A 14,075-nucleotide genomic window follows, 5' to 3' on the forward strand; every position below is an offset into this window, starting at 1 on the left:
CCCCAAATGCATGCTTTAAGCTGACGGGAGAAACTGGGAAATAAACCAGGCAACAAGGCAACACCAGAGCCAAGACCTTTTTGGCTGTGATGCAAAAATGCACTGTTAGCTCATTACTCACTGGTGAAGATGCAAAGTATAATATTTCCTCTATACTTCTTCAAAAGTGGATATGAAGCTACAATTTGTTTTTGTGGATACTTTGTCGTTTTATGATGCACTAGCGATCCACTTTGACATGAATAACATACCATCCCACTGATCAGGCCTTTTTTCTGTAGACCAGTGACCCTGAAAGGCCCAGATCAGCATGTGCCCTTCTCCCTCAGAGTCAGCTATAACCCTGAGTTATAACCCGCTGTTTATTTCCTCCATCTCTGGACACCTTTATGACCTGTAGAACGTCCTGTGGCAAATTCACACACACACAACACCCTTCTATGCAACCCCTGGACTCTCCTTATCCTGCCCTTGACCCGCACAAACCCACCATTCATTTTTAATAAGAGGTGCGGAGGGGCAATGGTGTGCTCGATAACTGCCACAGGCCTCCTTCTAAACAGGAAGGCCATTTGGGTGTGATAATCTCGGCCTTGGCATTTCCTCGCCAAAGAAGGCGACCCATAAGGCATGAATGGTGTGTACTTTCAGCCTAAATAAGCAGCTGTTTGTCCTGTAGCTTGTTTATATGTTTACTCCAGAGCTAATAATGGCGTTTTTCACATTCGTTTAAGAGACAGAGACTTCATTCAGACGTGGCATGTGCAGACTTGAGAGCTCTGTTTGCTTTGCGAATTTATTTTTTCCCCCTGAAAGCTACCAAGGCTGATGATAACAAGGCCACATTGACAGCAGTGCGCTAAATCTCATCAGGCAGCATGGTTTATTTATGCTTTGTGGTTTATGTCACACATACATGCATATATTGAATGGTGACTTGAGACACAACAATGCAAATGCTGTCAAATGAGATGCAAAGGTTTGATTTTAATGGGGTTACATTATATTCCATGCTCATCTCAGCCTTGTGTGGTATTTTAGAATATGATTATGCACTTTTAGAACAAAGGTTTACTCTCATTTTTGTACTGTAGAGTTGAAAGTATCGAGTAAAGTCGATAGTATTGTTCATAGCGATATTTTCTCGCCTCAGTATATCAGACTTCAAAATTTGGTTGCAAAACGATCATGACTGACAAAATAGAGGGTGATGATAACACCACCATAAGCCACCATAAGTTATGCTCAAACTAAAATTAAAATAAATATAATTAGAAACAAGCATTTTAGTTGCCGCATATGTTAATTTAAGTTATGCTACAACAACATCAAGGCTAAGAGGTATGAAGTCATAAAAAAGCATGAATGGATAATAATGTAGGACCTTTAAAAGAGTCTGATATTATGTAGACCATAGCAAAACTCATATGCTTCATACAAGGGGGCGTGGCCTAGCCGAGGGGGAAGAAAACCCAATTTTTCCTTCTTTTTAACCATTTTCTGGCTGACTATAAACATATTTACCATCCATCCATCCATCCATTTTCTTCCGCTTTATCCGGGGCCGGGTCGCGGGGGCAGCAGTCTCAGCAGAGATGCCCAAACTTCCCGATCCACACACACTTCTTCCAGCTGTTCTGGGGGGACCCCGAGGCGACACCAGGCCAGCTCGGAGACATAGTCCCACCACCGTGTCCTGGGTCTTCCACGAGGCCTTGTCCCACTAGGACATGCCTGGAACACCTCCCGGGGGAGGCGACCAGGAGGCATCCGAAACAGATGCCCGAGCCACCTCAGCTGGCTCCTTTCGACGTGGAGGAGCAGCGACTCTACTCCGAGCTCCTCCCGGGTAGCTGAGCTCCTCACCCGATCTCGGAGGGTGCGCCCAGCCACCCTGCGAAGGAAACTCATTTCGGCCGCTTGTATTCGCGATCTTGTCCTTTCGGTCATTACCCAAATCTCATGACCATAGGTGAGGGTGGGAACGTAGATCGATCGGTAAATCGAGAGCTTTGCCCTCCGACTCAGCTCCCTCTTCACCACGACAGACCGATACAGCGACCGCATCACTGCTGACGCTGCACCGATCCGTCTGTCGATCTCACGCTCCATCCGTCCCTCACTCGTGAACAAGACCCCGAGATACTTGAACTCCTCCACTTGAGGTAAGGACTCCCCACCGACCTGGAGAGGGGAAACCACCTTTTTCCGGTGGAGAACCATGGCCTCGGATTTGGAGGTGCTGATCCTCATCCCGGCCGCTACACACTCGGCTGCAAACCGCCCCAGTGCGTGCTGAAGGTCCTGGTCTGTTGAAGCCAACAGAACAACATCATCTGCAAACAGCAGAGATGAGACTCTGAGGCTCCCAAACCGGACACCCTCCGGCCCCTGGCTGCGCCGAGAAATTCTGTCCATAAAAGTAATGAACAGAACCGGTGACAAAGGGCAGCCCTGGCGGAGACCAACACGCACCGGGAACAGGTCTGACTTACTGCCGGCAATGCGAACCAAGCTCCTGCTGCGGTCATACAGGGAACGGACAGCCCTTAGCAGAGGGCTCCGGACCCCATACTCCCGGAGCACCCCCCACAGGGCACCACGAGGGACGCGGTCGAACGCTTTCTCCAAGTCCACAAAACACATGTGGACTGGTTGGGCGAACTCCCACGAACCCTCGAGCACCCGACGAAGGGTATAGAGCTGGTCCAGTGTGCCACGACCAGGACGAAAACCGCATTGTTCCTCCTGAATCCGAGGTTCAACTATCGGCCGGATCCTCCTCTCCAGCACCCTGGAGTAGACCTTACCGGGGAGGCTAAGGAGGGTGATTCCTCTGTAATTGGAACACACCCTCCGATCCCCCTTCTTAAAGAGAGGGACCACCACCCCGGTCTGCCAATCCAGGGGCACTGTCCCCGACCGCCACGCGATGTTGCAGAGACGTGTCAGCCAAGACAGTCCTACAACATCCAGAGACTTAAGGTACTCAGGGCGAATCTCATCCACCCCCGGAGCCTTGCCACCGAGGAGCTTTCTCACCACCTCGGTGACTTCAGCCCCGGTGATGGGCGAGCCCACCTCCAAGTCCCCAGCCTCTGCTTCCTCATCGGAAGACGTGACGGCGGGGTTGAGGAGGTCCTCGAAGTACTCCTTCCACCGTCCGACGACATCCCCAGTCGAGGTCAGCAGCCCCCCACCCGCACTGTACACAGTGTTGGTGAAGCACTGCTTCCCCCTCCTGAGGCGCCGGATGGTTTGCCAGAATTTCTTCGAGGCCGACCGATAGTCTTCCTCCATGGCCTCCCCGAACTCCTCCCAGACACGAGTTTTTGCCTCTGCGACCGCACGAGCTGCAGCACGCTTGGCCTGCCGGTACCTCTCAGCTGCCTCAGGAGTCCCACAAGCCAACAAGGCCAGGTAGGACTCCTTCTTCAGCTTGACGGCATCCCTTACTTCCGGGCGCCACCACCGGGTTCGGGGATTGCCGCCGCGACAGGCACCAGAGACCTTACGGCCACAACTACGAGCAGCCGCATCAACAATGGAGGAGGAGAACATGGTCCACTCGGACTCCATGTCCCCCGCCTCCCCCGGAATCTGGGTGAAGCTCTTCCGGAGGTGGGAGTTGAAGACCCCACTGACAGAGGGATCCGCCAGTCGTTCCCAGCAGACCCTCACAACACGCTTGGGCCTGCCAGGTCTGACCGGCTTCCTCCCCTGCCAGCGGATCCAGCTCACCACCAGGTGGTGATCGGTTGACAGCTCCGCCCCTCTCTTCACCCGAGTGTCCGAGACACGCGGCCGGAGGTCAGATGACACAACTACAAAGTCGATCATCGACCTCCTGCCTAGGGTGTCCTGGTGCCACGTGCACTTATGGACACCCTTGTGCTCGAACATGGTGTTCGTTATGGACAAACTGTGACTAGCACAGAAGTCCAATAACAGAACACCACTCGGGTTCAGATCGGGGAGGCCGTTCCTCCCAATCACTCCCTCCCAGGTCTCACTGTCGTTACCCACGTGGGCGTTGAAGTCCCCCAGTAGAACAATGGAGTCCCCAGTCGGAGCACTATCTAGTACCCCTCCCAGGGACTCCAAGAAGGCCGGGTACTCTGCACCGATGTTGGGCCCGTAGGCCGAGACAACGGTGAGAGACCTGTCCCCGACCCGAAGGCGTAGGGACGCGACCCTCTCGTCCACCGGGGTGAACTCCAACACGTGACAGCTGAGCTGGGGGGATATGAGCAAACCCACCCCAGCCCGCCGCCTCTCCCCGCGGGCAACTCCAGAAAAATGGAGAGTCCAGCCTCTCTCCAGGAGTTGGGATCCGGAACCCAAGCTGTGCGTGGAGGTGAGCCCGACTATATCTAGTCGGTATCTCTCAACCTCCCGCACAAGCTCAGGCTCCTTCCCCCCCAGCGAGGTGACGTTCCATGTCCCGAACGCCAGAAGCTGTGCATGTGGACCAGGTCGTCGAGGCACCCGGCCTCGACTGCCACCCAGTCCTCTTAGCACCCGACCCCTACGGATCCCTCTGCGGGTGGTGAGTCCACAGGAGGGCGGGCCCACGTCGTCCCTTCGGGCTGTGCCCGGCCGGGCCCCGTGGGCAGAGACCCGGCCACCAGACGCTCGCGTTCGGGCCCCAACCCCAGGTCTGGCTCCAGGGTGGGGCCCCGGCTGCGCCATGCCGGGCGACGTCTCGGTCCTTGATTGGTGTACGTCCATAGAAGTCTTGTGAGCTGCTCTTCGTCTGACCCGTCACCTCGGACCTGTTTGCCATGGGAGACCCTACCAGGGGCATAAAGCCCCAGACAACATAGCTCCTCGGATCATTCGGGTACTCAAACAACCCCACCACGTTAAGGTGGCAGCTCATGGGGGTTGAACATATTTACCACACACCGATAATGTCAAGCCAAATTCGGGTCCATACGGATGTTTTTTCACAGCAAATTGTTCAGTAGAAGTGGAAAAACGGCACTCTTTTAGAATGTTAGCATATGTAGCGTGAAGCTAGCGTTAGCTTCCTGGTTAGCATTGTCCATTATTTCTGTATTTAGGGCTGTTGAACCACGTTGCTCCTCTCCATGTCTCTGTATCTTTATTTAGTATAACAATATATTCAGAATTTGTTAAAGTAATGGTGGCAAAAAAGTGAGAAAGTTCATTTTTTTCTCTTCTTTGTTTCCCCTTCTGGCTGCTTCGAACATGTCCATATATGGGCAAATCTAAAGATGACGTCCGAAGCTAGTTGAGCTTTTCACAGGTCGAGCGTTGTCATTTGGATTGGATTATTAAAAAAAAAGAAATAGTTTGAATAAAAGCAGTTAAAGGTTAAGCGATATAGAGTGGCCACAGTTGGCGATAATTCTTGTTTTCTTTGCTTTTGAAGTAGTTTCCAGCTTTCTAAATTCACCCCATTGTCCTCGCAGCGATGGCCTACTTCTCTTGTGGCGGCCGTGGTTAGAATAAATGTGACTTTTAAAATAAGCCCCCATTCAGCGATAAGTCACGATCGCCTGCCATTGTTCTTTTTAACTTTGAAGTGCGGGAGGCCTAATTGGTAATTATGTGCGGTGGGCCGGCTCCGCTGTAGTCAGAGGAGGAGAGGGACCGGGGGATTGGACACAGTTTGGTGGGCTAATCCCTTTCAGCCACTTTTTCACTTGGATTGTTACAATGCAAGGTTTTTACACAACATTTACTGCCCTTTGTTCATACAGTCTACTGACAAGGAGAAATAATAATGACAAATGATCTACTCATGTTGTTTTCTTGGTGAGAATAAATGGAATACACTTCTTCATTCACAGGTTCTGTAATATTCTGAGCTGATTTTTTTTCTTCTTTTGGTCATTTCACGGCTCAAACTGCCTTCTGTCCTGCTGTGAACTGTAGAATGTGAGGACCAACGCAGAACGGTGATGTCACGGCCCATAGATCCGCACTTAGATCCACTGCTCTCACTCATCACTTTATCTCTTTATCACTATAATCCAATCCGGTTGTTCTATGTCAATTGCTGTCGTCTACCATATTTTACCTCTTATTTTTTATCTTATTTATTTTAAGATTCTCATGCATGCCCCTAAAGCCTTATAGTCTAAAGTTTAAAGCTTATTTTTATCTAAACTCTGAGTTATATGTTTTTATGTTTAATGTTGCGCGTCTCACCAAGACAAAATCCTAGTTTGTGAACCTGTTTACAAACAATGGCAATAAAAACTATTCTGATTTCAGAACACTGATTGGCTAAACTCACAATCTCATCTTATTGTTAAGCTCCTCACATTTATATTTAGTCAAATAATGGCCTGTAAATAATATGTGATGACCAATGGCCGGTGGTTGCACTGCTTTATGATTGTTGCAGTACCTCCATGCACTGTAAAAAAAAAAAAAAAAGTACCCGGTTTTATAGTTGTTTAGAATGCACATAATATGCTTCCTAATGGAAAACTAGCTTGCCATATACAGATTTTTATGTATTTTAAAAGTTTTTGCCATAAATTGCACAAGAAATGGGTGTTAAATTGAAAGTAATAAATAAAACAGCTGGAATTATTTTCAACTGTAATTTTAATGACAATTGTCTTGTATTTTTTACGGTAAAAAACTGGCAGCTGTGGTTGCCATTTTTTTTTTACTGTTATTCAATTTACAGTTAAGCACTGTCTCATTTGTTTTTATTACAGTTTACTGCTGTCAATTTAACACCCATTTCTTGTGCAATTTACGGTAAAAAGTTTTAAAATACCTAAAAATCTCTATTTTAGAAAAAATAAATCTGTACATTTTACAGTAAAAAACTGGCGACCACACCGGCCCGTTTTTACCGTAAAAAATACAGGACAATTGTCATTAAAATTACAGTTGAAAATAATTCCAGCTGTTTTATTTATTACTTTCAATTTAACACCCATTTCTTGTGCAATTTATGGCAAAAACTTTTAAAATACATAAAAATCTGTATATGGCAAGCTAGTTTTCCATTAGGAAGCATTTTATGTGCATTCTAAACAACTATAAAACCGGGTACTTTTAAAAAAAAAATCTTTCAACAGCTAGATATTGCTCCTGTGATAAAGCTGGGTTAGTTACAATTACAGAAACCAGGCTGGTTTTTGCAAGGAACATTTTAGAAATCTCGTACGAGGGTCGGACTTTGATTGACAGGCCATTAGCATTAGGCGCTAGCGACCGACGCGGGTGCTAGCGACCGACGCGGGCGCTAGCGACCGACGCGGGCGCTAGCGACCGACGCGGGCGCTAGCGACCGACGCGGGCGCTAGCGACCGAAATATGCGCCCCGCGAGGGCTGATTCTACAGGTATGATCCCGCCCTTTTGAGGAACATGCTCCGTCAGCGCTGGGTAGGAGGAGTCTGAAAATCCACCATGATTGTGCACTTGTTTGGAACACAAGTGCACAAAAAAAATCGTTTTCATATAACAGCAGATCCAGAGAGGACGTAACTGCTGATTTTCCCTGCGTGTAAACTGATTTTCGGCGTGTAAACTGTAGGGATGGGCACCGTTAAACGGTTCCTACTTGGAACCGACCGAAAAGCTCCGGTCGGGGGCGGTATCGAAAATTTTTAATTCTTTCGGTGCCAACTTTCGGTTCTTTTTCTCTCCAGACGTCAATATGTGACCCGCAATGAGTCTCAAAAAAGCAACATGAACGTGTGCGCAGATACTGACCCGCTTCAGCGCAAATGGAGCGAAGCAAAGATATATTTTATAGATGTAACTTATAGCGAAGCAAAACTTGCTAAACCTTTGTAATAGAGATGACAGAGCCGCGGTCTGCGTCAGGACTGAGCCAGGACGTAGACTACACCGGTTGTAAAAACCAGAGCTAAACAAAACCAGTTATAAACCAGGACTAAACCAGGACTGAATAAGAAACTTGAGCTTTAGTCAAAGTGAAAAGCAAAAGTGACCAGTGACAACAAGAAAGACGTCTTTACCTTTAGTGACAGACCCACGGAGGCTGAGCTTACGTGCTCTTGTTTACAACTTTACAGCAGCTGCAGCGACAGGAATATCAAAGATTGTTTGTTGTTTGTTGAAAGTGAGCGCTCACTCTGTATTAGACATTGTTGGTCCAGTTTTGGTAAATTGTTAGTGGCAGAGTGAGCGCTCACACCATGTAAGGATCTTTGAGTGTGAAGTTGCTTTCGCTTCGTCGAACAGCGCAGTGAGTTTAGAAAAGTTTAGCTGAAAGAAAACCATGTCCTGATGTGGATCTGTCCCGTCTCTGCAGCTTAAGAGGTAATAACGTCCTTTCTTTCTTTTTATCTCTGCTTAAGTGGAAATTCTGCTCAAAACACGAAGTCACAGGCGACGCTGCTGCTCCTGTGTAGCTTCTGCTGTGCCGTTTTAGGATTTTTTCCTGAACTATACTTTTAATACACGTTATTTTTATTGAATTAAAATACATAGGTATCGAAAAAAGTACCGTTAAGGAACCGGAACCGAAAAGCAGGTATCGTTAAAGTACTTGGTATCGAAAAAAAACGAACGGTACCCATCCCTAGTAAACTGCGCCTTCAAGTGTGGTCCCAGAGTTTTCGTCATTTTTCGTTACTCAGCCCTGACAACAGCTATTTTCAGATACTTTAAATAAACTTGAGATTAATGCCGCCCTGTTTCCCCGCTATCCCCCCGCAGGACGGCTTCACTGGTGGAGTCTCAATTCAATTAAGTTGGACATTGCGTCGCATCCACATTTACGCACCATCTTATTAAAGAGTGTGAGATCAGTGTAAGTCAGAAAGACGAGCCACTGCACTAAATGGAGACCGGAGGAAGACGTATTTGGGTCACAGTGTTTTTGAAATGGCAAAGCAGCAGCGCCTCGGGTTATTTGGCTGGAGAAGGTGCAATAATAGGACAATAGTCTGTTCCTGAGTTTGATCCCTCGGGCACCAAGTGAATTATTAATGGTGTCCCAAAATAGAAATGGCTGTACACTTGAATACATGGAGAGTGTGGTGCTGTTGATTGTCTAGTTCAGGGGTAAAGGCTTTGTCCACTGAGACCCACATTACACAATGTTTTAATGGCAAAGGATGACATACTATAAAGCAGCTTAAACCTTTCACTTTAAATACCTCCTGCAAATGTTTGGCTTTACATGTTTACAACCAGATAGGAGCACGAACAGTTTAGGTTAAAACCAGGATTAAAATACTACTAAATTTAGACTGAAGTAGTTTTGGACATTTTCCATGTGAATTAACAGGAATTTATGGGAATTAATAGGAATTAACAGGGAATTAACACAACTGAAGAATGTCTCTTTACAGACAGATATAAACTGCAGCATTATAATCTAATCTTTTAGTTATACAGTGATATATCTATCACACGGAAGAGATAAAATATCTCAAAGAAATCATCTTAGAAAATGGAACAGACTCATTCCATATTACAATAACATACAGTTTAAAGAGTCTGTGTCCGTCTGTAGAGACTGTTCTATACTTTAGGACGGCTCTGTTTCTGTGTCAGACACGTCACAATCTCAAGCTATGAGAGGCAAATTTAAGAAATCCTGTTTGTGCCACCACTTATAAGAAAGAACAAAAGTAAATAGATTTGTAGCCAACCAGTGTGGCGCTTTGAGAACTCTTGGTAACACAGGCATTGCAAGTCGTTCATCCCCACTGCTGTCAGACTGTACAACACTACAAGTAACACGTGCAATAACCTCCTTGCAAAACTACGTGCAATAATCTCTGTATCTACATCACTTAATCTGCGCCACTTTATCATCCACTTGCACTGTGACTGTAAACCTGCACTGCTAATACTGACATTTATTATAGTCTGTTTATTTCGTTTTTTACTATTTACACTTTTTGCTCCCTCAAAGAGTCAGTGTATATAAGATACATTTTACTATTTCATTGTTCATTTCCTGTCTATCCTACAACACCCTTAGTGTTTCTGAGAGCTGAATGTAACAGTGAATTTCTCCATTGTGAGATCAATAAAGGCTTATCTTATCTTATCTTAAAAGTGCAATACAAGTTTAAGCCATAAATTTATAGTGACTTGATGCACGTCCAACACCAAAAATGTTATGTTTTGGAGTTGCATGAACAAACTGAACAAGAAATGTTGCTGAAACCAGAGATAACAATGAAACGACCGCAATAAAATCCGCAAACACAAGAAAAGTTGCGTGCGAGTGTGAAATTCGGGTGCTTTTATTGAGCTCGTGTAAACAGGTGTGTGCCATTCAGACTCTTTGAGGGGGTCTAAGCTCTGTGGGAGATGACATTTCAAAAACACCCCTAATACATTAAGAAAGAGTGCGGTAATCCGTCTTTTGACTTTTGATGTGGAGAAGGTAAAACCCCGCGCCGTTCCCTGCTATTCTCAGGGCAATTACAGCTAAAGATGTCAGGCCGAGTGGGAAGGCTCGTAGACAAAGGGAGAGACAGTAATTGCAGCTAACTGGGCTGGCTAATTTAGCGATCCGAAGTGCAGCATGTGCACAGATAGGCTTATTATGTGAGCCTGGTCACGCCCCTGTGCTCCTATACTCAGCCATATGCTATTACTGAAGAATGGGCTCCCATCACAGCCGAGGTGGAATAATGAGAAAGGATAACTATAGTTTCCTGGGAAAGGCACAGCTTACTAACCTGAGGTGTTATGTATGTGCCCAAACCTCATTATTTTCTATGTGGATTTGTTAACTTATTTTTTTTCCATTAGAATAAGGGCTGTCACAATAATTCCAATTTCGACTTATAATTCAATAATGGGCAAACACAATACATCGAAAGTAGTACATTATTTTTGATCCAAAGTAAGTTGTGTCTCAGTGTATGTTTATTGTGGGATATTTTCAGATTTAAGTACGTTTTACTCTATTTTTAAGCTTCAGACTTAGTTCCTGTGGCGTTAAAAGGTCTTCAGTAATATGGTTTATCTCAACATTGTCCTGCCTCAATATATCAAATTAAAATGTTGTTATTGTGACAGGCCAACTATACAGCGCTTGTGTCCTCTTCAAAATCACATCGAGAGGAGATAATGAATGTTGAAAGAGACACATTGTCATTGTGTAAAGGGCTTACTCGTTATCTTTTAATGAGTAATAAACATTTAAGGCACTGCAGGTGAATGGGGAAACCTTTTAAATTTAGAGACATCAGTTTGAAACTTTTGCTGCAGATTACAGGCACAAATATGAGGAAAATATGTATTGTAAGCTTTCATTTTATGTTTTCATATAAGAATAAGGCCTTTTATGTCTAAAAATGGCCCAAATGTTCAATTATCCAATATGTTTAAATGCATAGTTTTATTTTGTTGATATATTTGTCAAAAATACTTGACATCATGCTTAGTTTTTTAATGAGTTGTTTATAAGTGGAAAAAAATATCAAATTAAAATATACCTTGTTTTTTGAAATTCAAAACTCAATAAATCAGGTTAGGAATTAGATATTAAAAAATCCCTCTGGAATAAAAAATAGAATATATTGTTAAGTCTAAGGCTGGAAAATTTGTCACCACGATGTGAGAAAAATGCATTTTAAAATAAAAGGCCCTCGAAATTACGACTTCCCAAATGCATCTATGGAGAAACATTGAATCTGTGCAATAATTGAACATGTTATTGTGTAGATCAGGTGTTTTTTTTTCTCCAGGTGAAGGAGACCACGAAACATTTTAGTTTTGCCTTAACCTCTTAACCCCTGACTGAACTGACCACATTTTCTACAGTTTGCCTTTACCCAAATCTGAGGGCTTCTTGAAAAAAGTGTCAAAAGAGCAACAAAAATGAGATGGAAAAAACAGGGATGAAAATGCAACAAAAGAGCAACAAAAATGTGAGAAAATGTATGAAAAAATAACAAATAAAAGCCACAAAAATAGAAAAAAAAGTGATGAAATAGTGACCACAACAAAGCTATAAGAAATGACAACAACAACAAAAAAGCAATGAAAAAAATGTCTAAAAAGTGACGACAGTGCGGCAACAACTCAAGGAAAAAGATCTGAAACTTTCAAATGAGGCGTCCCTCTGGCGTATTGGCTTTGACATTTTAGATTTGGGTAAAGCTGGAGAAGAACTGGAGAAAATGCACTGGGTTAAGTCGGGGGTTAAGAGGTTTATTATCAGGATTTTTTCCAGGAAATTGAAATGATACCATCCATTTCGTTGTAATTTCCAGCACATTTCCGCCTCTCACAGAGCTAATCCCCTGCGTTTGTTGTTACGTCTGTGTCATTTGCTCTTCACGGCTACTTTTCCCACTGAGAGGTCAATCAGCGCTCCCCTTAGATTAACCGCTGTTACTCCATTACCCCCCTCTTCGTCCCCGCGTGCTCTTATGGTGTCATCTATAATTAAATCCATGAACAGGGCATCCCGACATATGGCCCGGGACCCCCGCTTCATACACCCAAACACCCGACTCTCACTGCTGCCTCATTGTCAATGCCTTTCCGCTCCACTGACCTCGCCCCATACACACTCCTTCACTCCATTTCCAGCATTTGGGGATTAAACTCCAGACGGGTGCTCCTCATTGGTTGTTAGGGTCGAGCGGTGCCCCCCCATTGGTGGAAAACGCATAAAGAGGCAGTGCTGGGTGCTCGGTTTGAAAGGTGGGAGACGGTGACAGACTCAGGTGGAGAATAACGATAAGACACACGGGCCCGGGACAATGTATCTGCTGCTAAGGTTTCCATAAGGTAGGAGTCGTGTTTCGGTATCGTTTGATAAGATCGAGGCGTAAAACAAGTTGTGATTACAGTTTTCTGCCACATGCAGAATGATTGATATGTATAGCTGCAGGTGAATACGGTTGGAAGTGCTGGCACGCTCTGTACGGCTGCATATTTTCCCACTCATTTTGGCACAAAGAAATATGTGCAAGCTTTCTCTTGTCTTTGATCGACAGCTGTTTATTGTTGCAGGTCGACTGCGCAATCGATTGTAAGAGCTGAAAAGGAGCAAATAGACATGTCTGTGTTGTTGTCATAACAAACTTTCAATAACTTTGTAACTGTATATATTGCAATAGTTTTCTGCTTTGTATACTTCTGAGTTTTTTATGCTTTATTGGTTGTTCTTTTTTTGTACCGTGTCTTTCGGCTTTTTATGTTTTACTGTTTGAATTATTTGTTTTTGTCTGCTTTATTGCAACTGTTGGTTTAGTACTATATTTTTTTCTTGAGCAGCACTTTGGGAACTCTTAGGTTGGATTGGATTGAACAAGACGGTATAAAGTTTATAGTATAAACAGGAAAGAGTGATTGATGGGCTGGAAAAAAAAAACTCTTATTTGTAAAATTGCAAGATGAGAAACAAATTGTTGATTATTGACAATGTTTTGTACGTTTTCCAAACTTGTGCCCAATCCCATCAGATCTTGGAAGCTAAGCAGGGAAGGGCCTGGTCAGTACTTGGATGGGACACCATCCAAGGGCAGTTGTGGCTACAACAGTAGCTTGTCACCACCGAGTATTGAGTGAGTGAACAGTGTAGGGCTTTGAGAAACTTGGTAATACAGGCTTGTAAAGCGCATTACAAGTGTAAGGCGTTTTTATTACTATCATTATATTTGTTAAGTATTATGTGTGTTTAACTGTATTTACTCAACATAGCAGCCTTAAAATGCAAATATTTCCAAATGAATAGACACATATTAAAGCCATGGTTATTTACGAGACATTTTGAATGAGTCATCTTATTGATTTGCTCATAAAACTCGCTATCTTGGCATCCATTAATCCTAGATGACGACAAACCTGTTCTAGGACGTGATTGAAAGTCTGGGTCAGAACCGTGCTTAAATCAGGTCTGGGTCAAATACTCTCTTAAATCAGGTCTTGGGAGCCGCAGCAGAGGTCAAGTAGACGCCTGGAGGCGTTTTGTCTGCCTCCAAGAGAAGACGGTTACATCAGGTCACATGACACAGGCTCTTAGAGAGATGAGAGCACAGTGGGATGAAAGTGGAGGCAATATGATTACTCCTGCTGCACAAAACCCTGTCACAAAGAACTCAAAAGGGGAAAGATGAAGTGAGGCAAAGG

General features: G+C 44.6%; 1 protein-coding gene and 1 long non-coding RNA gene across 4 annotated transcripts in view; both read left to right on the top strand.

Annotated features, from left to right (window-relative positions):
- Nucleotides 1-14,075, top strand: part of LOC306980135 — an 857,770-nt gene that overhangs the window by 343,937 nt on the left and 499,758 nt on the right. The gene's annotated exons all lie outside the window — the stretch shown is intronic.
- The window catches only part of inka2 (inka box actin regulator 2), a 373,123-nt gene that overhangs the window by 12,577 nt on the left and 346,471 nt on the right, over nucleotides 1-14,075 (top strand). The gene's annotated exons all lie outside the window — the stretch shown is intronic.

Source organism: Gobius niger (assembly GCF_951799975.1).
Source record: "Gobius niger genome assembly, chromosome: 20".
NCBI classification, from domain to species: Eukaryota; Metazoa; Chordata; class Actinopteri; order Gobiiformes; family Gobiidae; genus Gobius; species Gobius niger.